Source organism: Stegostoma tigrinum, chromosome 1, assembly GCF_030684315.1.
Source record: "Stegostoma tigrinum isolate sSteTig4 chromosome 1, sSteTig4.hap1, whole genome shotgun sequence".
In the NCBI taxonomy this organism is placed as follows: Eukaryota; Metazoa; Chordata; class Chondrichthyes; order Orectolobiformes; family Stegostomatidae; genus Stegostoma; species Stegostoma tigrinum.
In genome coordinates this window covers 52910279-52937491 of record NC_081354.1, presented here as the reverse complement: position 1 = coordinate 52937491, position 27213 = coordinate 52910279, and the positions used below count along the sequence as shown (strand labels likewise).

The window sequence follows — 27213 nt, the reverse complement described above, 5'->3', positions numbered from 1 at the left end:
GTCTTCACGTTCAAATAAGTAATTTTTGCACTTGCGTATAATCAGATTGTGGACAAAAAAAAATGCTACATGACTGTTTTGTCTCATTAGCATTTCTCAAATTTTCAATTAAAGTGGTGTCGATTTAGAAGTTGGCACACTATTCAGGACAGCTGTACCATGTTTTCTGTCATTTTGTAAAATGTAAACCATTATCTTTTACATGAATAGCCGAGGAGAATGGTAATTAAATTATCTTTCACACTTTCTATACTGAATTGCAGTGTTTCCCAGAATCTGTCTACAGCAGTTCAACCATCTGCACCAAGCACAGAGATGCCCTCAACAGCTGTTCTCATTGACTGTAAAATGTTCATGTAAATGAAAAAGAAATAGATTCCTCATGTCTTTGATTACTTTTATTACAAATTGCAAAATGTGTATTGTAAGAAAGCCTAACCCAAAGTTCAAGGTAACATCAGTCCTTTTTGGGGCTCTTCTTAGGATTGAGGTATTCAATTGAATCACACGAGCAGCAAGGAGTTAACCTTTTAACTGCCATTTTTTAATGTGATTCAAATTAAAATACTGAGTTAAATAAATCAGATTCCACACAGCTCAGCATTCCAAGCGATAATTGTGCTTCCATCATTTTCTAGGTATTCAGCGATTCTTACAGCATCAGAAAATGTGTTAATTTAATTAGTTAGCATGTTGAGTTAATAATCTTAGTTAGGTTACCAATCACAGGCCCACAGAATGCTACATGGCTTAGAAATTAAAGTCAACAATGAGATTAAAACTGTTAAATTGGAATTGAAAGCAATTAGCCATGGCTGGGAGAAGCTACATAAACAAGCTGTGTTAACAACTGTTTGATAAATGGCTGTTTTATGCAACTAGTACAAATGATTGCCCTACAGAAGAATTTAAGGGGTAACTTGCAAGAAAACTGTGTCTTCAAACAAGACAGTCAGTGCTAAATGTAGTGTGGAGCTGGAGGAACACAGCAGGTTAGGCAGCATCAGAGAATCAGGAAAGTCAATGTTTCAGGTTAGGACTCCTCAGGACTGATGCTACTCTCTAAACTTTCCACTTTGTATGAAATAATATCCTAAACAACCTCCATGGAGAGTTCTTGGTTTCCCTGACAGACTTCCAAATGGGTTGCCTGAACTAGCACCTTCCACAAGCCAATCAATAATGTGAAGCCCAGCCCAGGACTGATGAAAGGTCCTGACCTAAAACATCGACTTCTTTAGTCCTCTGATGCTGCCTGACTTGCTGTGTTCCTCCAGCTCCACACTGTATTGATCTGAATCCAGTATCTGCAGTTCTTGCTATCTCCAAATGCTAAATGTAATAAGGAAGCCACTTCTGAGAAGAAGGCAGGCTGCAGACTTGATTGTTCCAGAGGAGTAGTCAACATTTTGGATGAAAGAATCTAAAGATTATTGATACTGTCACACCACAAACTTGAAGGACAGAAAATGGTATAAAAATTCAACTCCAGAACTTACAAAAGCAGAACTTCAAACAACACTGCACAAGGATTGAACCCAAGTCATCCAGAGACAGACACTGTTGGTTGGAATCGTAGCTAAAGTCCACCTTAATCAGGTAATAACCAAGTTTAATTGTGAGGCTTAACTTGCTTACTTGAGGGGTTATTTCGTTGCTACATGCAATAAAATTTAAATCATTCTTTCAGTATTTGATTGTGAGATTTCTTAATATGTAGCTGAATTAAACGTAGCTTGTGGTAACTTACCCACAACAAAAGCAACAAACTGGGCAGCTTGCAAATCTGCTGTCATTCTGATCCTGCTTTATTCACTTCACCTTGAGATCTTTATTCAAAACAGACTCTGTACCAATGATAGAAATACAAAGTCTCTATGGTTCAACTTCCTGAGCATCTTGCAGAACTTGATAAATTTTGGCAAATTGAAATGATAGTGCTGTGAAGATATGTGGTAGGCCAGAGATTGGGAGAAACGTAGAAACCAATGAAAGTTGACCAACAGTACAGTGAAGATGGAGGAAGTACAATATAGGAATAAACATGCAAGAAAAATAAAAATTGACAGACTGTGACAGTCAAGTCTTCAGTGTGTAAAACATATGCAAGCTCCATAACCTTATAAGAAAAAGCTTGAGAACTTTGAGAAAAATCAGAAACAGACCTTTTGTGGAATTTGTAGAGAAAAAGAAATGATGTTCGATTGATGATAAGGTTTGTGATGTTGAAGCAAGACTTTGAAAAGTTGAGAGTGCTGTTGCTCGAGGAGTTTAAAAACAGTATTGCTTTAGGAAGCAGGTCTCATCTACATGAGAGTAAAGTTTCCAAAATAAGGAAACACTGCATGTTCAACTGATAGTTATGAGTTATCTCATAAATATCAACATGGTGCCAAACCTTGTAGTGCAAACCACTGCAAGAGCTAGGGAAATAATCAAGTTGATAATGAACAGAACATTAATGACCATATGTAGGATGTAGTGATGAAAAGACAGCCCAGCGGGAAAAGAAACAGTAAATAAAACAGTTACGCTTTGTGCAAATGTATTGGTCGTGCTCGAGCTCCAGTTTGATGTCTACAATACCAGTATGTTACATATTTACTGGTTTTTCCTTCTGGGGGATACGCCCCAAAATGATGGTCAGTTATCACTGGAAGTTTTGCCAAAATGCTGATTATTTAAGCTGATTTCGTGCTTGGACATTACCTCGTATGAATAAGCTGTCGATGTAGAGTCATGGAGTCATACAGCATGGAAATAGACCCTTTGGTTCAACTCATTCATGCCAACCAAGTTTCCCCAAACTAAACTTGTCCTATTTGTCTTCTAAACCTTTCCTATCCATGTACCTGTCCAAATGTCTTTTAAACACTGTAACAGTAACCTGGATCTATCACTTCTTCTGGCAGTTCATTTCAAATACAAACCACCCTCCATGTGAAAAACTTGCTCCTCATTTCCCTTCTAAATCTTTCTCATCTCACATTCAAATTATGTCTTCTACTTTTGAACTCCCCAAACCTAGGGACAAGACCTTTTCTATTCACTTTATCTATGCCCCTCACAATTTTATTAACCTCTACAAGGTCACCCCTCAGCCTCCTATGCTCCAGTTAAAGAAGTCCCAGTTTATCCACCCTCTCCTTATAACTCAAACTCTCCCGGCAACATCTTTTCCAAATCCTCCCCAGTTTAATGATATCCCTCCTTCAGTAGGGCAACCAGAACTGTACACAGTGCTCCAAAAGTGGGCTCACTAACTTCCTGTACATCCTCAATATGACATTTTTTCGAATGTGAGGCTAATCTGAAATTGACAATATACTCAAACAATTGGGAACTGTTTGTATTCCTGTCATTCAAATAACTATTTTGACTGACATCTAGAAGTGGGATTGATTGGGATTTAGAAACAAACTGCACAGATTGTAAGTGTCATTGGTGAGTCTTATTAAGAAATGGAGAGTAGCTGAATTTGAAAATATTTTGTGTTCTTTATGGAAAGGCAATTGAAACCTATATGGCTGGCTATCCCTAAGACACACCTATTTCACGTATCTGTCTGTTATTGACCCTTTGTTCTTCCATTTTTTTTCTTAAATAATTCCAATGTGTTGCTCTTATTTAGCAATAGTTTAAAAATGTTTTAAATCAAATTGTCCAGGAACTCATTCTTTGATGTCTGGAGCCTTGAAACATTTTATATTGTTGCAATGATAATAAATTCCAACGTAGCAGAACCAAGCATCAAGAAGTTGGAGCAATGATACATTCGAGTTGGAAGTATCCATTTTTAGTTTTACGGGTTTAAAGCACTTTATAGCAGCGCAATATTAGAATTGTGTATAATGGAATTCACCTAAGTAGCACTAACTCCAGTCAGAATGGTGACTGTACAAGCACAGAGATTAGTTTGTAAATTGCATATGCTCAGTCTGTTTTTCAAAACATTGCAGCTTTGCTCACTGCCCCTCCAAACTCCCACCTGCTTTCCATCTCTCCCAATCCCCTCCCTCCTACTCACCACTTCCCTCACTCAACATCTGCACTCCCTCCCACATGCCAGCTCTTCCCAGCCGCCTCACTTCCTTCCTCTTGCTACTACCCTTTCCTGATTCCCCCACCCCCACATCTCTTCATTCCACTTACTGACCCATTTTGCCACTTCAGGGACCTATTACTCCATCCAATTCTCACCCCTCTTGATGGGTGCAGCAAGGGGGTGCTAAGCAGGAGAGAATGAATGAGGCAGCAACAGGGAGGGAGTGAGGAGTTCAGGGAAAAGGGCTGCTGAGTGAGAGGAGGTCAGCTGACGGGATCAACCAAGATAGCAACAGAAAGAGTACAAGGGGGTCAGAGGTAAAAGGTACAAAATTAGTAAGAAGACCTTTGAATCATAGGCACCCTACAGGGCAGATAAGAGCTATTTGGCCCATCAAGTCTGCACCAACTTTCTGAAGAGTATTCCACCCAAAGCCACTCCTTCACCCCTCATGCTGTCCCTGTAAACTTGCATTTAGCATGGATTCGCTTAGCCTACACGTCCCTGCACACTACGGGCAATTTACCGTGGCCAACCCACCTAACCTGCACATCTTTGGACTGTGGGAGGAAACCGAAACACCTGACAAACTTGCGCAGTACGGGGAATTACATGCAAACTCCACCCAAACACTTACCCAAGTGTGCAATCTGGTTTACTCAGAAGAAAATTTTGTGTTGGAGATTTTCTTTAAAAATACATTTCCTGTCTGTCTTTTGCATCTCACTCCTTTAATCCCATTTCTAGTTGCTGAGCTTTATTTCATTTCAAGTGAATAATATAATTTGATTTTAAATATCCTGTTCTCTGCTTGCTCATTTTGACTCTGTGATAACTCTTCAGTAGATTCATAGTTTCCACATCACAGAAAAAGGCTCTTTGGTTTATTGTGCCCATGACAGTCCTCAGGCATCGATCAATTCTAATCCATTTTCCAGCATTTGGCCTGTAGTTTTATACAGTACGGCATTTCAAGTGCTGGGCAAGGCATTCCCAGCCTGTGTGGCAGTCTGGAGTAATCTCCCAGCCATGTGATCCTTAATGTGAAGCCTGGCACGCTCTGTAGCTAGGGCCTATTGCACACTCGGGGCAAAGTGCCAGGGTGGTATGAGTTGGAAGGCCACTGTTGTGGACTTCTATTTCTGCAATGCTGGACACTTTATTTCTCTATTTTCTAATACCTTGTAACTTAAAAAGCTTTACCAAGGTATCCTCGTACCTAAGATGGTGCTGTAAATGGCACCGTATAAACTTTTCACTGTACTCATTGAGTGCATTTGTCAATAAAGCTAGTTCAGTTCTTTGCTCTTGTCGGCAGTGCCCTGACTAATAAAAGCAAGTACGTCATATGCCTCCTCAACCATCTTATCTATCGTCCTGCTGCCTTCAAAGATCTATTGACAGGCACATCAAGGTCCCTCTGATCCTCTGTACTTCCCACTGTCTTACAATTCAACGTATACTTCCTTGCCTCCACAAATATCTCACCTCACTTTCAGGTTTAAATTCCATTTTCCCACCTGTCCAGTATGTCTGGATCATCTTATAATCTGATGAGAATTGATTAAAATTAATAAGGATGAATCAATCGGAAGAGCTGGACTGTTGCCTGACCTGCTCATACATAACATTGATGCCCTGTGGAAGGTACAGTGCTAGGTCATATCTCAACTAAATTTAGGTGCGCCAATCTCGGTGAGATGAACAGCCCACCTCCGAGCACCAAACCATCATCTCCCAAACCATCCACCACCTCATCACCTCTGGTGACCTCCCAACAACACCCTCCAACCTCATCCTTCCCCAACCCCACGCCGCCTGCTTCTATCTCCTTCCCAAAATCCACAAGCCTGACTGCCCTGGTCGACCCATTGTCTCCACCTGCTCCTGCCCCACCGAACTCATCTCCACCTATCTGGACTCCATTTTCTCCCCTGGGTCCAGGAACTCACTACCTACGTCCATGACACCACCCACGCCCTCCACCTCCTCCAAAATTTACAATTCCCTGGTCCCCAACACCTCATCTTTACCATGAACGTCCAATCCCTACACACCTGCATTCCCCATGCAGATGGCCTAAAGGCCCTCCGCTTCTTCCTGTCCCACAGCCTGACCAGTCTCCCTCCACTGACACCCTCATCCAACTAGCCGAACTCATCCTCACCCTCAACAACTACTCTTTCAATTCCTCCCACTTCCTACAGACAAAGGGGGTGTCCATGGGAACCCGCATGGGCCCAAGCTATGCCTGCTTCTTTGTAGGTTACGTAGAACAGTCCCTCTTCCGCACCTACACTGGCCCTAAACCCCACCTCTTCCTCTGTGACATTGATGACCGTATCGACGCCACCTCCTGTTCCCAAGAGGAGCTCGAACAGTTCATCCCCTTCACCAACACCTTCCACCCCAACCTCAAGTTCACTTGGACCATCTCCAACACATCCCTCACCTTCCTGGACCTCTCTGTCTCTATCTCAGGCAACCACCTAGAAACCAACATCCATTTCAAGCCCAGGTATTCAAGGTGTACCTAGAATACACCTCCTCTCACCCAGCTTCCTGCAAAAATTCCATCCCCTATTCCCAATTCCTCCGCTTCCGCAGCATCTGCTCCCAGGATGAGGCATTCCACTCTGTACATCTCAGATGTCATCATTCTTCAAGGACCGCAACCTCCTCCCCACAGTCGTCGAGAACGCCCTCGACCGTGTCTCCCGCATTTCCCACAACTCATCCCTCACACCCCGTACCTGCAATAACCGCCAAAAGAAAATCCCCCTTGTCCTCACATACTGCCCCAATAACCTCCGGATACAACACATCATCCTCCGACAATTCCGCCATCTACAATCCGACCCCACCAAAGACATTTTTCCATCCCAACCCTTGTCTGCTTTCCGGAGAGACCACTATCTCCGTGACTCCCTTGTCCGCTCCACACTCCCCTCCAGCCCCACCACACCCGGCACTTTCACCTGCAACCGCAGGAAATGCTACACTTGCCCCCACACCTCCTCCCTCACCCACATCCCAGGCCCCAAGATGACTTTTCACATCAAGCAGATGTTCACTTGCACATCTGCCAATGTGGTACACTGCATCTGTTGTACCCGGTGTGGCTTTCTCTACATCAGGGAAACCAAGCGGAGGCTTGAGGACCGCTTTGCAGAACACCTATGCTCAGTTGGCAATAAACAATTGCACCTCCCAGTTGCGAACCATTTCATCTCCCCCTTGCATTCCTTAGACAACATGTCCATCCTGGGCCTCCTGCAGTGCCACAACGATGCCAACCGAAGGTTGCAGGAACAGAAACTCATATTCCGCTTGGGAACCCTGCAGCCCAATGGTATCAATGTTGACTTCACAAGCTTCTAAATCTCCCCTCCCTCCACCGCATCCCATAACCAGCCCCGCTCGTCCCCGCCTCCCTAACCTGTTCTTCCTCTCACCTATCCCCTCCTCCCACCTCAAGCCGCACCTCCATTTCCTACCTACCAACCTAATCCCGGCCCCTTGACCTGTCCATGCTCCCTGGACTACCTATCCCCTCCCCACCTCCCCACCTACACTCACTTCTGCAGGCTCCAACCCCACCCCTTTAACTTGTCTGTCTCCTCTCTACCTATCTTCTCCTCTATCCATCTTCGATCCGCCTCCCCCTCTCTCCCTATTTATTTCAGAACCTTCTCCCCATCCCCCATTTCTGATGAAGGGTGTAGGCCCGAATCATCAGCTTTTGTGCTCCTGAGATGCTGCTTGACCTGCTGTATTCATCCAGCTCCACACTCTGTTGTCTTGAACAGCAAGTACAATTATCTTTCCTGATTTACCTGGGCTCTTGTTAACAATTGCAATCTTGGAATTAATATTTTGAGATTAAGTTAACAATTGACTCAGAAATTTCAACTATCTGTTGACAAATCTTAAATTTAAGTAATGCATTCGGAATCACTAGCTTTAAGCACCATCTAAAAACGACAGATTTGCATCTTGTGTTTGAAAGCACATTCAGGTATTTTCTAATTGGCATAGTATTACACACATCTAGAACAAAGGGCACTTGAACCTAGGCCTCCTGGCTCGGAGACAGTGACACTATCACTGTGCCACAAGAGCTCACTGAATGTTAAATTGCCACTCACCATTATATTAGAAGCTGTGTGGTTGCCATTACAGCATACTGATTTTAAAGGCAGTCACTGGTATTAAAATACAGGGATATATTTTCAATTGTGTATGCATGGGATTTCTCAAACATAGATGGTTGAGCAAAATATTCGTGATTGTTTCTTCTGGTCAATACTGAAACAAAGTTAAATTGATACAAACCAGTCACCTTTATTGATGACTCATTTGCCAGCACCACAGAAATAACCAAGTTGTCTTCACAAGCAAGTGGAGGATCATAAAACCCTACAAAATTGGGACCAGTGACAACATTCAACAAGCATCCATTGTATTGGAGGCATGAATGCTGTCTTCTTTGTGCAGGACAGTAAGTTGACAGCTGGAATTATATAACAGCATAAAGAAGATCAAACACTTAAATGTCATGAACAACAATAATTTTATTCATTTGCTCTGCTTTTTACATGCTTTAATAATTATAATTACTCAACATACAACAAAGTAACAACCAGGGATTTAAGCGCCTTTGCACACTAATCTGAAAAACAAAGTAAAAGTGGAGAATTGAATGAGTCTTTTGAATTACTGAGTAAACATTGTGATTGGGCAGTTTTCAGTTTCTGGATTTGCAGGGAATTGGTACTTTTTTGTATTATGGTACTGACGTTTCCACGGCAAAGAGAACGAGTCAGTGTCACTCCCAACAAGTGGAGCAATGAAACTGCAGCCAAGCTCAAGCATATTTGAAATCAAGGCTTTCTTTGATGTCTTTGTGAGTTGAACAGTTCTGTCAATTGTTATCAAATGTCCTTGCCATGGGGGACTTGTGAGAGCACGGTAAGCAAATAATGTGTTTTTCCCGAGAGTCCGTACTGCATATTATGCAGAGCGCAGATTGCGAGACATATTACAATTAATTCTATCATCTCTGCTAACAGGTAAGGAGTAATTTGAACAACTCACAAAAACTTAAGAAGCAATAAACTGCCCCATCATTATTTCTTATTTACAAAACCCATCACCATTTCTCATTCCATCATTAACTAGGAACCTAGTTTTAGAACTCACTCTCATTTACACAAATATGCTTACTGCAAGTGCCATTCAAAAGGCATAGTAGATATCGTAGAATCCCTACAGTGTGGAAATAGGCCATTGGGCCCATCAAGTCCACATCAATCCTCCGAAAAGCATCCCACCTAGATTCACCAACCTCCCCCCTTCTATGTTTGTGTAACCCTGCATTTCCCATGGCTGATCCACCTAGCCTGCACATCCCTGGATACTATGGACAATTTAGCATGACCATCTAACCTGCACAACTTTGGACCGTGGGACAAAACCTGTGCAGACACAGGGAGAATGTACAAATTCCACACAGACAGATAGTCACCCGCGGCAGGTCCCTGGTGCTTTGAGGCAGCAGTGCTAATCACTGGGCCATTGTGCTGTCCTATTATTTTACGATTCTACTAATCAAAGTTTGCTGTTTCAAAACAAACTGCAAATCTCAGTGCAGGGTAGATTGGAAAAAATGAGACTACAGCACACTCAGAGTCACTGATCATAAATTACAAATATGGCCATAAAACTAAATACAGCAAAAACACTAACTAATTCATAACTATTACGATGTTGTTATGACAGATAATGGGAACTGCAGATTTGGGAATCATTTATCTGCCTACAATTAGAAACATTTTCTAGAAATATTGGCGGTTAACTATATGACCTACAAATAAACTGAGTTTTACTTATTCGTACAAAATTTTAACAATCTTCATTGGTAAACTGCCTGAATGAGAATAGAGATCTTTCTTTGCACTCAGGTTGCTCCAGCATTCCACATCTAAATAATAGCTTGGCTTTCATCTGTACCTTTTTTAAAATAAAAAAAAATTTTAAAAATTACAACATTAGCAGTGTTCATGTTTTCCAGCTTAAAATCAGTTTCAGTTCCAGTGGATATTTGTTTTGAACTTTAAGATGATTCTGGGCTGCGGGAATACCCATATAATCTGTCAAGGCATGTCAATTGACATTCTACAACCAGAATCTGGTTCCTGTTGAAAAGAAGCCAAATGCCTGTCTGCATTTGGAAAACATGCTGAAATTCAGAAAATAAAGATTATTGCCATTTTGGGACCGATGAAACTATGGAGCATTTCTAGGCACTTACAGACTATGGTTTATCCTGGAAAATTATACCTCAGTAAACCTTAATCCCTAACCTCAGTAAATTACAGAAACTGGTTTAGGACTCTCCAACCTCTTTTCAGAATCGACCCCCTTACAGCCAGCAGCATTTAAACCCAGGTTTCAGACATAACAAGGTGAAAGAACAATGGACAGAACCTTCTGGTGGTGAGCTTGAAGCTGGGCAAGGCATATGGAGAGGCAGAACAGTGATATACTGGAGTCACAACACCTTCCTATGTCCACCTTCACTCTGGCACAAAGGCCCATGGCTCACCATCCTCTCCCCCACTTCTAGGACAATTTGAGGCCTTTAGTAGCTAATGTATATTATCACTCAAGGGTCTTATATAGCCAATGGTGATATTAACTCTGGCAGATTGGCCTTGCTGTACGAGAAGATAAAATGTTGTGGTCTGCTTGTCAGCTCTGAAAATAGGGTTCCTCCATCAAAGGCACTCGTGCCTGAACAAGTGACTAGTCATCGGGAAGGTAGTGATCACTGAGAGCCACCTACCATCCTGCCTCTGACCCACCTGCATTCACTGCCACTCAGCATAGTCACCTGTAGCCTAAGTCAGACTGGAATCGCTAGAATTCTCAGAAACTGGCAACTCTCAGTAAGCAAAGACTTTCACCCCAACGTCTTTGTATTCCAGAAGAAGGCCAGCTGGTGGCTTCACCATTACCTAACTGGCTTGTGTTTCAGCAGTGAGATTCCTGACAGTTCCACCCAATTTGTTAACCTGCCAAACTACCCTATCCTTCCTACCTTGAATTCTGAAGGAATGATGCTCTTGAACAAGGTCTACTATTGTATTTTGTCCATTTATAGAAACTACAAAAAGTAACCCACCATTCCCATAGGAAGAGCAAAGTAAATGGAACAAAAGCAATGTTCTCCCATTACAAATACATAACATTTAATGATATAAAGATAGTTGCAGACATGCTTTTGGGGTGAGGGAGTGGAATGGAGAGAGAGCAAAGAGAAATCAGAAGAAAAAGTTCTCAAACTAGCTGTTTCAGCACTGTATCCTGGGTGGCTTATTTATGGGAGGGTAGAGAAATATTTAGGCTGAATTTCAAAAGGCTATAAACCTTTCTTAATTTACACATCTATTTAACAGGAACAAAGTTGTTCAAGTCTGAATAAACCCAGTATGCAAGCATACTGCAAGATCTAATCAAGAATCTGGTTGCTTATAATAAGTGCTCCTATAACTGAGGGTGGCACATTATTGACTGTCTACTTGGCGACATTTAAAAGCAGCATATTACAGACAATGCATGAAACAGACAGGCAGGATATAAGCATTTACTATAACGATGTGGTCACCGCAAAAGCTACAATTTTCAGGATGCTTTTCCGGCAGTATTTTAGAAATGATGATTGTATTTAGTGGCGTATGGTCACTGTGCCTAAGTGCAACAACTGCTTTTCTCTATTACTTAGGAAAAACTATCAAAGTAGTTTCACTCTTTCTTGATCTTTTTTACTCTACATCTACCACAGCAAGAGAAATCCTGAAAGTATGGAGTATTTCTGATCATAATCTGAAACCAAAGCTTTCTTTAAATTCACAATTCTGCGTCCGTTTGGATTTATGCCGAGAGTATGTGAATCTCTCACTCCAGATGAATCTTGTTCCCTCATTGAGAAGCAAGATCCCAAGGGAGTGGAAAACACCTATTAATCGGGAAACGCTGAGTTATTCATCCCTAAACAATGTTTTTGTGAATCGTACGTCCATTAAAATAAAATTGAACTCACTCTTTTAGATACTTATAATAATATCAACAATAATAATTTATACCAGTTGTGTCCTATGGTGCTGTTATAGCCTGGTTTTTGTATTAATTTGATATTTGTACAACATCAATGCAACTGTAGACTGAAGTTGTCAAACATGTAGCAAAGAGATTTCTGGCAAGTTCAGCTCCAATGGTAAGTATTACACTGCTTTGCACTGACAATGGTCTCACTACAGTTTAAAATCGTAGTCAGCACATCTGTGTTCAACTATTCACCGCACAGTCTTGAGAAGATAGCAAAGAAACTTAGGTACTTCCCACAGCTGACAGGAAAAAATCAGGGTGATAATGTCCAAAGTATCAATAAATTGACTCTGCATTGGCAATTATTCACTAACATCCAGCAGCATCCTGGTGAGAAATAATTTTAAAACAACATTCATTACATGAAACACTGAACAACTTTGCCAGTGTGAAGTTACAAGAGTATGTTTTCTCGGTCTACAACTGCCCATAATATACATCAGAAGATTACATGCTGGATATTCGCAGTGGAACTACAGATTCCGAAAATGACATACACAACATATATAATGGAAAAAGATCATATGGGATATTTTTAAAATACCGCATACACTCTTCATCCATCTTTATCTAGTATTGCTCATTGTTCAGTCTGGTATGTACTGCTTTTTTGAAGAAGACTAAATAATTGGTTCATGATGGTGCCTAAAAGTGATTATTTTCAGAGGCTGAGTTTCACCAGGAATTGGATAAGTGCCAATTTTTGGAGGGCCTCTCTCCACCAGGCATACAATGGGGTTAGGAGAGCAAGGTTCTTCACACCTAAACTCAGGTCTTATCTATGTACCACACCCCATGGAGTCCTGCTCACTTTAATCATCCACTGGGCACTGGCAGAGGCACTGGTGACTGTAGGGACCTCCCAGGAATCCTGGCACGAGCGCCAAGTCCAAAGTCAGGCACTGGCAGTCCACAGCTACCCTGCATAATTCTTGTCAATTAGCATCCACCTTTGCCAACACAGACTGGACGTTCTGGGGGATGGTCTGTGGGACTGGGGGATTCACTGCTCATGGACCTTGCCCAGATACATCCAAGTTGGAGGTCCAAAGAAATAAATGGCACGTTAGAGTCATCAGGTTACCACACTGATTTTCACATCAGAAAACGTCAACACCTAGTTTATATCCGGCAAGTGGAATAATGAGGAAAAGAAACATATCAATGAGGTGGGATGACATCATATTGAGAATGTTAATGCATCACAAATGGGCCTCTCGCTGGTCACCATCAAAAATCTCAACTTACCATCCATCACTTAGTTGGGAAATAAGACCTTCTGGTCTCAACATTGTCAATAAGGAGATTCTCAATCTTATGTGATTCTTCCAACTTTGTCAAAAAAGTCCATGCCATCTATTAACTGGGAAGATTCACCCAGACTGTCAGTTAGGTAAGGGTGGAACAGAGTTTCAATTTGGTCAAAGTCCAGCTTGGGCTTCTGCTCATCTTTCTAATGTGAAATCGACTCTGAGTTCTTTATAATTGAAAATTGTATCATGATATGAGCCTGAACGTCTCTGACGCATTATTTTTAATGACGATCTATATGGATAACTTCTTTATTTAAAGTAGCATTTTGAAATTTTAATGCACAATCTATTTTTGTCAAATATGTGAATTAAAATTCCCTTAATTGAGAAATATTTAAATCAATTTATATAGGAACAAATTTCAAAAAACTCCCCTTCCTTCCCCTAATGAAGAAAATCCAGTTTTTACCATTTCAGATTTTGCCACTTATGATGACAGGTTAACAGAGAAAACCATTGTCACAAGTACTGGTTCACTTTGATATTTTTGACTAAGTACATTCTAAAAAAAGCCATAGCCTTTGTTATTGTTCACTTAATTATATGGAGCCCTGAGGAAAGCTTGAAAAAGCAAAATGATAATTAAGGTATTATAAAGCAAAATAACTGATGCTGTAGGTGAACAATTAGCTCATCTGTCTACTCACACTTAACATATTTGTGGATTAGGCTGGATCACTTACCTTTGGTGAAAGTGAAAAGTGTGTTTACAATCTACATTAGATGTATTATTTTCTTGAAGATTGTAATTTAAGTATGCACTGATAAACATGTCAAACATTGACACATGCCCATCAAGAAGAATGAACCCAATTTTAGGTCAGAAAGCTGAGGCATTCCCAATTGAGTTAATTTACTTAGGCAGGATTTTTCTGATGAAGGGTCTAGGCTCGAAACGTCAGCCTTTGTGCTCCAAGATGCTGCTTGGCCTGTTGTGTTCATCCAGCTCCACACTTTGTTATCTTGGATTCTCCATGATCTGCAGTTCCCATTATCTCTGATCAAATGAGTTGTTTAGTTTGGGTTCAGAATGATTGCAGAATTCTCTGCTGCAGAAGAAATCTATGACATGTATCACTGACATTTGTGCCACTTTCTATAATTTGGATACAATGTCAGTGCACTGGACTGAATACATTATTAATTTGATATCTGATGTCAAACACAGAGGTTAGAAGTCAAAAAAAAGTTTTGTTCTGGCTGGTTTAAAGTTTGCATCAAATGCCATGCATAGGACCAGTCGAAAAATATTGTCCCACTCTGCCAGCAACAATCGACTGGCATCCACAATAACATTACGAGACGCTAAATGGAAAAAATGATAAACATGCCAGAGACATTTCTTTATGACCCCAAGGAAGTGGCACAACAGTCAAGATCAGGATTTCAAAAACACACGAGACATTTGACATTTTCTTGCATGTATGGATCAGGTAAAATAACCTTACTGTACAAGCTGGCAATTTAATTTTGGGGTCCACTTCACCCATTCTAAACCAAAAGTGTGCTGGGCACCATGTTTTCTCAAGCAGTTCCCAGCCACCCACTTGAAACAAATGTTAAGTACCCAGGGTGGCATGGTGGTTCAGTGGTTAGCAATACTGCCTCACATCACCAGGGATCTTAGTTCGATTCCAGCATTGGGTGATGTGTGTGCATATGTGTCCTATCACATTCCAAAGATGTGTAGGTTCGTTGCCTAAATTGCCTATAGTATCCAGGGTTGTGCAGGCTGGCTGGGTTAGACATAGTAAGTGCAGGGTTATAGGGAATGGGTTGGTGCAGACTCAATGGGCCAAATGGGCCACACTTTAAGGATTCACAAATGCAGAATTTAGTTATATTTGGTCATCTGACCTGTAAATATCCACCTAATTGTTCCGGTTTTGTATAAGATAACTACCTCTGCCTAGTTTCAATTTGTTAAAGCTGGTCTTAGTACTGCAAAGAAACTCCTGCCTGTTGATGATGCAATGACATGCTACCCCCTCTCCAGCCTTTTCCCATTGCATTTCACGAGTCCCTGCTCACACATGGTGCCTGCTCTCCCCAACCCAAGTTGCCAGTCAGCTCTTGTGGTTGCCAGTTGACTCCCCACTCTCTGGACACAGAAATTGTTGTAGATGTCCCTTTTCACTGGAATTTGAATGAGGTTTAAAGCTAACTTTGGTGTGCTGAATGGTCACCCCTTCAAACTTGATGACCATTTTGAGTGCATGTTGAATTTCTCTCCTACTTTGAAACCACCTTGATCAATTTCAGTTCAGGTGCAGTAAGGATAGGAGAACAAAACTGCCAACATATTGGGATGGGTCCTGCATGACCAATTCATGTCACATCAGCAAATTATTACTCATCCCATGTGTAAACTCAGACATTACTCCCACAAGTAAAGCAGAAGAAATGGCAGTTTGAGGTCAGTTGCTTCTTATTCCAAAAGCATTAATATTAACCTAGAGTTACATTCCACATAAAATGCAGAAGTTAAGTGGCATTTCACACAGGCGTTTACAATTTTACACACAGAAAAAAATTCTTTCTGTGCCAAACTTGGATTTGACATATCTTAATGTTGTAAGTAAGTGTATTTCACAACAAGAGCTTAACCAAAGTTATGAATTATCATGAGGCAGGAAATAATATGGAGGTGCATCATAATGTATATGCGTGTATAATCCTGTATGTATAGATAGTTTCTTGTTGGTATTTAGATGCATTTTTGTGGTAAATTATCTTACATGCAGAGAAGGAAATATTAAGACTCATTTATGGTTGGTTTAAGTGCAGCTACTTATAAAAACATATCTCACCTATTCCTGGTAGACTCTTAAATAATCGCAGGCGATGTAGAAAAATATAAGATGCAGTAGTATTTCAAGTGCCCTTCTTATTCCATCGTAATTTCTTGAAGAATCATTTGAGGCCTACTTCTGTTTTTCAAAATATTACAAAGAATCTGAAGTTAGCAGTTTTTTTTTTCAATTCACCAATGCTGGAAATTTGAACCAAGTTGAGTCTTTGTGGGTTTTGTAAAACTGAGTTGGATTAACTTGCCGTTGAAGAGACACAACTTACAGCGTTGGCTAAACAACAGTTCACTCCGTCAGAATATACCATGTATTGAAAAGCTGCTGACAGTCCTGGTGGGCCCGAAAATACAGGCCAATGGGAGTTCATGTCCAACTAAACATGCAGCTTACTCACTGTGTGGAGCTGGATGATACACAAAAATATGTCAAGGCTATAGTTCTGCACAGTTCACGTGAACGGCCCAGCTGTGTTATGATGCTAACTGTGGATCTCCTTGGGGAAATCAAAAGTTATTTGCAATCCAAAAAGTTAACATTAAAACCTTCTCAGTCAATTTGGTGTTGCCAATTAGAATATATCACAGTTACAGGAAAGTGTAGCAGAAAATTGTGCTTGTTCAGAACTGCTAAGAAACTGCTGGCAGGAATAGGCACTTGGCAGACGTTCTCCTTACAGCTCACTGAACAATTCACTCAGATTTACCCAACTAACAGAAATAGAACAAAAACACTAAGGAACATACTCTACAGAAACGACTGCACTGCTACATGGATGTCTTTCAATTGTGATCTTGTTTTTGTGCTGCAGATTTTGTATGACTTCAGTGTGAAAATTTGGGAAGGCCACAAGAGTTGTTGAATGGGGTGCAGGAAAGACTTTAATTTTTGAGTGGAAAATGGATTTTGTTCTTGACTATAGGAACAGGGGACGGGTTTGTCTAGAGTTCAGCATGGGTAGAATTGATGAAAAGGTGTAATTTCTCCAAATAAAACCCCACCACTAGTGACAGGCTTTTTGCAGTAGCGACAGCAGTCAGATCTCAGAGTTGGTCCGTCAGGCCTAACCAATAAACAAGTGAGCATTTAAAGGGGCTGTTTGAATCAGTCTAAGCTCCAGAACTGCATTGTTGCCTCAGAGCTTGCAACTCCAAAATTTTGTTGGGTTGTAATCCACAGTTTGGGATGTCCTGGATTATGGGACTACTTTTAAATCCTACTGGGAGCCAGTGTTATTCAAGGCTATGACAATTCCAACCAGACTTCACTTCCACGTACACCCCCAACTATAACCTATTCATTTCAGGTCCGGAAAGAACCCACCTGAACAGGGATGTAGAATGACATCAGCAATGAGGGTTTAACTCCCATACTGACTTAGTTCACTTGATGACCCTGCCTTCACAAGCTCTCCCTTCACCTGAAGCAGGTGACCCTCAAGTTAAACGCATGACCATTCATTTCCCTCTCTTTATCTAATGGAGAGACAGCAGCCTGTGGCCCCCATAGGATCCAGCAAAAGGGAAAAGGCAGGAAAGTGTACTGCAGGAATGTCGGATCAGCAGGAAAGTGCACTGCAGGAATGGTGGAGCAGGCTTGAGGGACCAAACAGCCTGTTTCTGTTCTATTTCATATGGTCTTATGTAGGTAACCTATGGCTTTTCATCTGCTCACCAAACCAGTTTCTGCTGAGCCAGCACAGTTAAAATTACCTTTATTTCTAAAATATTTTGATTTCTCTGGTTGTAATGTACCATTGGACTGATTACTTTTACTGCAGTGAGTATTGCAAACATTGCTCAGGATCCAGCTTCCAAACTTAAGGAGAAATTAAGCTTTATAATACTGATAGTGAATGCATTCACGGAAAATTCTTTGGTTGACTGTACTAACACCTTCATTTGAACAATCAGTTTAAGAAGTGATTTTTATCCCCAGGCTTTTTGTGAGAATCCTGAATTTAATAACAGGAGGATATAGAAGGGGCCATTTCTCACACACTGCAAATCCTTACAGCTGAAGGTATCGAAGGGTACAGTTGCTACAGAAACTTACAATCCATTCTCACCTGACTGATGTGAGCTTCTAATTAGTTTTAAACCAACACTGAAGCACATCATATATTTAGTGATAATGAACTGCTGTAATATTAATGATGAATTCACACCCTAGGATATGGGGACAAATTTTCAAGCTGCTAGGCACCAAAGCATCTTTGATAATAAAATGTGGGGCTGGATGAACACAGCAGGCCAAGCAGCATCTCAGGAGCACAAAAGCTGACGTTTCGGGCCTAGACCCTTCATCAGAGAGGGGGATGGGGTGAGCGTTCTGGAATAAATAGGGAGAGAGGGGGAGGCGGACCAAAGATGGAGAGAAAAGAAGATAGGTGGAGAGAGTATAGGTGGGGAGGGAGGGAGGGGATAGGTCAGTCCAGGGAAGACGGACAGGTCAAGGAGGTGGGATGAGGTTAGTAGGTAGATGGGGGTGCGGCTTGGGGTGGGAGGAAGGGATGGTTTGGCTGTTTTTGCACTTAGCCTGCACTTTTACCACTGAACTGTAAGGGAAGCATATCCAATCTATAGCTTTTCTTTAAACCTTACTGCAGATGTTAATAGAAATTATCCAAATTTACTGCTCTGATAAGTTACTGGATCGAATCAATGAATTGACAAGTTATGCATTCGGCAACAAGCTGTGCAAAATAGTGTCAAAAACGTTACTGCTGAGTCCACAGCTTAATAAAGTTCAACTCTTGTACAAAAAAACATTACATACAATTCACACATACCATCTTGGCACTACTCTGTCATTAGCTACAGCAGAATGTTGTTAGATACCTGGGGCTTTCACTGTACATAAATAAATATGCTGCCTGGGTGATAAAAAAGATGCCGAGATGAAGGAATCAACAATAGTGAGTACAAATTTAACATCTCACAAGTCAAAACACTCCAGCCAGTCACTTGCCACACAATATACTCACTAAACATTTTAATGTTCTACAATGAAAATATAAGAGATAAAGGGTCCTCTAGCACATCCCCTTCTACCAACAGGCCTTCGGCAGCCTCTGGTTGTCACTGCATTCAGGACAACCTCTCCTCTTCAGGTCATGTTTGGGGTTGGCAGCACAGGTTAATCACCAAGGTTCCCTTGTCCATTCTCCATCATTATTTGCATCCTGGAGAGAGGCTAAGGAAACATGTAATTAAGGTTCTCTAATCTGGAATCCAGTGGAATTCCCCCAATTTTCCTTCCTCTTCCTTCAACTTCCTGATCGTGGTCAAAAATTTAGCTGAGTGTACGGAAAGAGAAAAACATTACACATTCAGTACCATTAATTTTGCTAAAAGTAGTTAATGGAGCTAAATATGTTCAGTTGTAGTATCACTTGAAAAGTTCTTTATATCTGGTTTTCAATAATATTTAGTAAAAACTTCAAATCAAAGCTATATTGTCTTGAATCCATGTTCATTAAAAATAGAGGCAATTCAGATTTTAATTTGTGCACAGGATTTTGTAGTTGATGTAGTACAAATAGATAATTTTAAGCTCTTGGTCTACTGAAGAAGACGTGCTGTAGTACAACAAATTACAGTTCATGAATTGTTACGGCTAAATAATTAAAATATCTTGGTGGCTGTCAGTATCCGTGTTCCCAATTCACCATTCTCAAATTTGGCTTGTGGTTGTTGCAATCTACGATGAAACAAACTTCATAGATGGTAAGAGATAGTTGGAACTGCAGATGCTGGAGAATCTAGATAACAAGGTGTAGAGCTGGATGAACACAGCAGGCCAAGCAGCATCAGAGGAGCAGGAAAGCTGACGTTTCGGGCCTAGATCCTTCTTCAGAAAGGGTGTAGGCCCGAAACGTCAGATTCCCTGCTCCTCTGTTGCAGCTTGGTCTGTCTTTCGTAGATGCTAAGTTTTACCCTTGGAGCACTGAAGACAGGGATTCATCTAAGTTTATATCTCCGCTGATCATTTTTCCATGTAACGATTAAAATCAAAGTCATTAAGAATTCAGATGAGGAGCTTATGAAGGAGGATTATGGAGTGTTATCTGGTGAATGCAGAACATCCCAGCCACAAAGAAGTGAGATCAATGGTCCAGGTTCTGCACTGGACCATTTTAAATTGAGGGCACTGCAACAGTGAATGGTTCTTCAAAATATTCCAGAATACAACTAGAAGGTCAATCAAACAGATCCAGGAGACACGTAAGTGACATTTTTTCAAGTCTTGGCCCTTTGAACATCTCCAGCGTGGGCTGAAGCCATATTAAAAGAGATATTCACCTCACAAACAACTGTAGGGTCAGGTGCGGAAAGTATTTACTAGGATCTTCCTGGGACTGGAGGGTATGCGTTATAAATATTTGGTGGATAGGCTAGAACTTTTTTCACTGTAAGTTGAGGAGCGACATTATTAGAGGTTTGTAAAATCATGAAGGGCACATATAAGATGAATACCGATGGGCTTTGCCCCAGGGTGTGGGTGTTCAAAACTTGGGAACATATGCTTAAGGCAAGAGAAGAATGTTTTAAAAAAGACATGAGGGGCAACCTTTTAACACAGAGAGTGGTTTGTGTGTGCTATGAACTGCCAGAGGAAATGGTGGATGCAGGTACAGTTGCAACATTTAAAAGACATTAGTCTAAGTACATGAATAGGAAAGCTTTGGAGGAATATACACCAAGTGCAGGCAAGTGGGACTAGGTTAGCTTGGGAACATTGTCAGCATGGACTAGTTAGACTGTAGGGTCTGTTTCAATGCTGTGTGACTCTATACAAAAGACCCTTACGTCTGTCACCCGGTAATGCAAGACAATGTAATGTGATACTGTGCAATTTAATTTGATACACATGACGATGTGGGTTGGCTGTTAAAGTCATACCTTACACCTTGTGATGTTTCCAGAGAAAAGTAAATCTGCAGGCCTGACAGCAGCGTCAAGCCTTCTGCAGCTGACGTGGCCTCAAAAATGATTATGGCCCTGTGGGGTAATGGCTTGCATCAGATCTCAGCAGTTAGTCCCTCACAGCAGCTGAAAAGTTTTGCGTTACAACTTCTTGCATTCAGTAGTTAAATGCATTAATTAATGGTTCCATTTATCTTATGCATTACTGTGAAATTGATAAATTAATTCAAAACTACATGGAAATTGTTATACCTCATGTTTATTCTCCTTCACTTAGCGCTGAGTACGTAAATGGAATTCTAAGTCTAAAAAATAAGATGCAATAAAAAATATTTAACCATGTAATTTTACAGACATTTTATGAAACAATTGATCTTAGTTATCTGCACTGGTTTCCTTGATCTTTAAACTAGTTCTCCAGTGAGAATGTGTGATTTAAAAGCTACAGCATGATTTATATTCAGCTGTGATTGATTTTGATGTAAGCAACTATTCACTCAAATACTGTATTGGAAACAAATTCAGTCAGCCCCTGTTATATGTTCTAACTACAATGCAGACTCCTCAGCGCAAGTAAGCAAATATGAATGCTGCGTACTTTTGAGAACCTCAGGTTTGACATCTCGGTTTTTGTTTGCTGCTGATTTTTGAGGTAGTATCAATTAATTTGACTTTAGGAATGAAGTTTGGAATTTTTGCTCAGCATTTATTTATTGATAAGATTAACTATGAAATGTCTAGCTACAACTTAATACATTCAGTCTGCCAATACAAATGAAATTAGATTGGCTGGATTCCTAAATATATAGCTTACAATTAATTTCCAAATGCCTCCCATAAAATTTTCTTCCACATTGAATCACAGTATATTTCGAATAGCACAGACATTGAAACATCTAGTATTAATTAATTAATTTACTTACTTCCCAATATGCATATTTTTGTAAATTTTAATTGCAGCAGTAAAACCTAATTTGATACACATATTTAAAAGATTTGATATGTGGATTTTAAATATTCTTCCTTATCATAACCCTCGAGATGTTACTTCTGTTTGTAATCGATTCTATTTTCTTATTTTTATTTTCTGTAAGTTTTTTTTCCCCATTTCCTTCCTTGTTGTTGGGAGTTTCTGTTTAGAGTTTACTTTCCTCATTCATTTCAACAATTGTAACTGAAGGAATCTATTTGGCCCATTTGGATTTCTAGAAGTCTAGTTGCCCTAATCATATTTATTGGAGCTTCTTCAATTATGCTAGTGCTTCTCTACCCTGCCAGAAGAACCAGTACAGAAATTAGTCACACTTGGGACATTAGTTCCAAACAATGCCTTTTGCTAATATAAACATTATTGACTTTCATTTTTGGAATATGGTTCCAAAACAAGTACCTGAAAAGATGGCAAATTTACAATCCATAGCCCTTCAAACCACATATACTAATGCAGTAGCTCTAATCCTTGGGGCAATCAGGACACCTGCCAAGCCTGTTGTTAGCCCTTGAAATAATACCTGCTACTTCCTCTCCTTCAGCTTTTCACAAAAGACTTTAACGAAGGCATTCTGTGTGTCTGGACACAATACATTATCTGGCTTCCCAATTTCTACTTGGGACACCATTTCCTCAATAAGGCACAAAGTTCAATCAGGGAGACCTACCCACTGCAGCTCCTCACCAAAACAAGATACTAGTTTATCTCTAATTTATTTGTGTGTTTATACTTTCTGTTCCTTTTCTAGGTTGAATTTGCAATCTGTCAATCTAGTAAATAGTGGCATTTGCAAGAGGCACATTTTGGGAAACAACGTGCACACAACCTGTGATTGGCTATTCTTTACAAATAATTATTATCAGACATTTATTAGATACCCCAAAGTCCCTGCAAATATTGTTATATACCATTTATGCTCAGACCATTGCACCATGACTCACGGTCACCTATTAGACCAGAAAATTCCTTGGGTCTGGAGCACTGGGAGTGATGTTGGAGGCCTGGAACCTGACCAAATCGGAGTCCCACACCTTGTCAGTCCATTTGCAGAAAGTTGCAGAACCCAAGCAGGTATGCAGAGCTGGCTTACCGGTTTTAAGAGAAGCACTTCAGGCCAATGGGCTGCCTCACTAACAAAAGGCCTCAGCTAAGACTGAAAATGACAGAGCATGTGAAAGGTATGGTTAAAAGAAAACATTCATTTTGGTTAAGAGGTGTAGAGCTGGATGAACACATCAGGCCAAGCAGCATCAGAGGAGCAGGAAGGCTGATGTTTCAGGCCAAGACCCTTCTTCAGAAAATTCATTTTGGCGACAGCTTCCAACAGTCCTTTAAGTGACTGCTGGTTAGGTTATTGAAAATTCCAAATTTCACAGCAGAATATGCCCTATACAAGTCGGCAGCAACCAATCAGACATGTCTTCTACATCTCCATCTACACAAACCTTCCTAACCAGGTTTTCATTTATTGATGTTATGTGCATGGGGGAGGCCTAGAAACTAAAGAAGATAGTTGGGTATAACAGACTAAAAGGAAGATTGAAACAAAGTGCAGTGGGGAAAAGCACAAGAACTGGATCCTCTCAGTGGGAAACACGTAAGCTTATTCAGAATAGGCTCTGGCAGCCAGAATTTGATCTTGATCCTGAACAATCAGCACCAGCATTGGCCATGACTGTGCTGTGTCTCCTAAGTGAAGTCACGTGCAGCAATTTGCTCAGTACAACCTTTGGACCTCCAAGTGCGAGAAAATCAAAGTTTTGAAGAACTGTTCTGAGGAAGGGTCACTTGACCCAAACAGTAACTCTGATTTCTCTCTGCAGATGCTACCAGACCTGCTGAGCTTTTCCATCAATTTCTGTTTTTGTTTCTGATTTATAGCATCTGGAGCTCTTTTGGTTTTTATTTGGAATTTGTAGTAAAATTTGACAGACTGGACTATCAACAAATGTTTTAAACGTGCCTTCTGAGCATCCCACCCTGCACAGTAAGCTTCTTGTGGTTTCTGAGAATCTTGCATGAATGATACAGTGTGTCCTGTGTGTCTCTTCCTGCTCACTACAAAACTGTTGTTCCATGCTTCACGGACAGTTATTTCCAGTCCTCTCAACAAAGTGAGACAGGGAGAAAGGGAAAAAAAATCTAATACTGTCTATGATGGTCATTGCTTTCTGAAATATTTCAATCTTAGTGTCAATAACAGTGGAAAACACAATGAACATATTTTTTAAAAAGTGCTATTGCTGAAGTTATTTGCATCACAGATGGTAGGGCATCCATTAGAAGCTTTGTGATGTTGACAATCATGCAACTTAGCTGTTGAAGGATATCACTGCAAGGGTTCAATTGTGATGGGATCATTGATGATCAAATTGTGATACTCATATAGATGTAAAAGGTACAGAAGAAGTTTCTGTAGCATATTAGAGGTTATGTAAAATAGTACATAACTAGTTAAGCACTAAAGTAAATTTTTGCCGCATATGGTTATCATGAGGTTGGCACACTGACTTGACTACCTAAAGCTTTCCTTTTGACCATTCTTTGCTTCTTAAAATCACTATCTTTCTGTTGTACACCTCTCTATGAAGCATCCCAAGATAATAACAAAGTATATAGGATTTGCATAGTTTTGATTTAAGAGCCAAATATTCTTTACATAGTGGCGTATACCACATTTCTAGCTGTATCTCGCTGAGACACTGGACAAACAAATCTCAATATACAGGACAGCTTTTCCTATTTTCAGATATTAACCTCTTTTCTATTGTGATTCTGTAACATACCCAGTTACAGCAGAGGGTGTGAGCCTCTCAATTCAAACAGATTGGATTAATGTTTTGAAGTCAATGGCAAACTTTTGAAAGTTGTGCTGTAATATAGTGACTCACAAAGACAAATGTCCTACTTTCAGCTTTTGCTGGCACAGAAAGCAGCACAGACATGGGCCAGGTACCAAAATGAAGGACAAATGTAGCACAATGTATAACAATATACGCCTGTATCACTGCCGCGTCCAGCAGAGGATTTGAGAATTTGGCACACACATCGCAAGTAGGAGGAAATAACTACTTGTTCTTCTCAAGAGTGACCAGTCAGATACAAGCTGCAGCTCAAGCCTTTGTGAATGACCTTTGATTTGACTTGATTTATTATTGTCACATATACCAAGATACAGTGGAAAAATATTGTTTTGAGTGCTGTCCAGACAAGTCATACCTTATGTGAGTACATTAGGGCTATAGAACAGAATGCAAATATAAGGTTAAAGTTGCAGAGAAAGATCAACTTTTGTATCTTCTGCCTGATGGAAGAGAGTACAACTGGGGGTGGAAGGGTTGTTGATTACATTGCCTGCTTTCACAAGGCAGTGGGAGTACCAATCATATGTTGGGTCTTGTCATAGCTGAATGACAATTGCACACTAGGGTTAGCCCTTCTGCCTCACTGCCAAGGACCTGGGGTTCGATTCGAGTCTTACGTGACTGTCTGTGTGGAGTTTGCACATTCTCCCAGTGTCTGCGGTTTCCTCCGGGTGCTTGGTTTCATCTCACAGACCAAAGATGTGCAGGCGAGGTGGATTGATCATGCTTTAAAAAGTTGCCCCATAGAGTTCAGGGATGTGCACATTAAGTGGATTATCCAGGTTTAATGTGGAATTACAGGGATAGGGTGGGGGACTGCTTTTCAGAAGACTGGTGCAGATTCAATGGGCTGAATTTTATGACTGGCCTGTAGCTCTGCACTTTGTGAACTGCTGAATTAAGTATCACTGTGCTAACCTTCTCGCCCCTCGCCAGCCCCAATGATCCCGTAGTACCACCACCCTGGATCTGTACCAGTTTTAAATCATTAAAGCTCAATTTAATAATCAGCTAATGCTTAAAGTTTTTGACATGAATAATTCTCACGGTCTCAATAGACATGGATAACAAAGGACACAAATTTGACTGGGACAACATATCCATAATAGGACAAGCTCAACAGAGACCTACCAGGGAATTCCTGGAGGCCTGATATTCCACCCAGAACTCCACCAACAAACACACTGAACTGGACCCAATATACAAACCACTGAGAAACAACTCAAGTGATGCCAACCACCCCAGCAAACAGAGGCATATAAATAACAATTGGGACAGAACACCGACGCTTCACCGGAGACACACTGACCATGTTACTGAGCAGGGTGATGAAATGTCTGCAGTCAAACACACTGGCTCGGCGAGCAAGTCTGCAACCTAGGTAGACAAACAGGTGGCTGGAAAAACACAGCAGTCCAGGCAGCATCTGGAGGAAAAGAGCAGTCAATATTTCGGGTATTACCCTTCCTGACGACTGTCTCAACTGAATCAGCCTCCACTAAAATTCTAAACAGACGCATTCCAGACCCGAACCTCATATCGTGTCAAAATGCCTTTTCCCAACCTCGTATCTGCTCCTTTTGGAAAATAAAACTGGAAAAAACCTTGATCCTTTTCTGGTTTATCCCTACCTGTTGCCACTCACAATCTTACTTTTGAATCACCTGATAGCATGGAGTTGTAGGACCGACGAATGTGTGTTTGACCAGTCCCATTATTCATCTAGATATTAATTGCAGCTGTAACAATAAAGCAATGGATTTCTCCAAGAAAACTACAAATAGATTTCATCTACATCATAATCAAAAGGAAACAAAATTGTCACCTGTAGTCTTGCTTTGTTTTAAGATTTGGGAAGGATTCAGGCAAATGTGCATTACCTTTTTACTGCGTGTGTCTTAGTTATTCTTTCACTGACAAATTATTGTGGGACATTGTCAGTTACCTGTTTTGAAATCAATAATGGAAATGTCTGTATTCCAAAACTGCTGAATTCTCATTAAACCACCAGAGGTCCTACAGAGTAGGAACTGCAATCCCAAAACTATCCAAGCCTAACCCTCATCTTGGTGATGGATCACTTTAAATTTGGAATG

General features: G+C 40.7%; 1 protein-coding gene and 1 long non-coding RNA gene across 10 annotated transcripts in view; one reads left to right on the top strand and one right to left on the bottom strand.

Moving 5' to 3' along the window:
• The window catches only part of trim2a (tripartite motif containing 2a), a 158908-nt gene that overhangs the window by 65809 nt on the left and 65886 nt on the right, over positions 1 to 27213 (bottom strand). The gene's annotated exons all lie outside the window — the stretch shown is intronic.
• Positions 1026 to 27213, top strand: part of LOC125451028 (uncharacterized) — a 47519-nt gene continuing 21331 nt past the window's right edge. The window contains exon 1 of the long non-coding RNA XR_007247195.2: positions 1026 to 1599. This is a non-coding gene — a long non-coding RNA (uncharacterized LOC125451028). The remainder of the gene's footprint in view (positions 1600 to 27213) is intronic.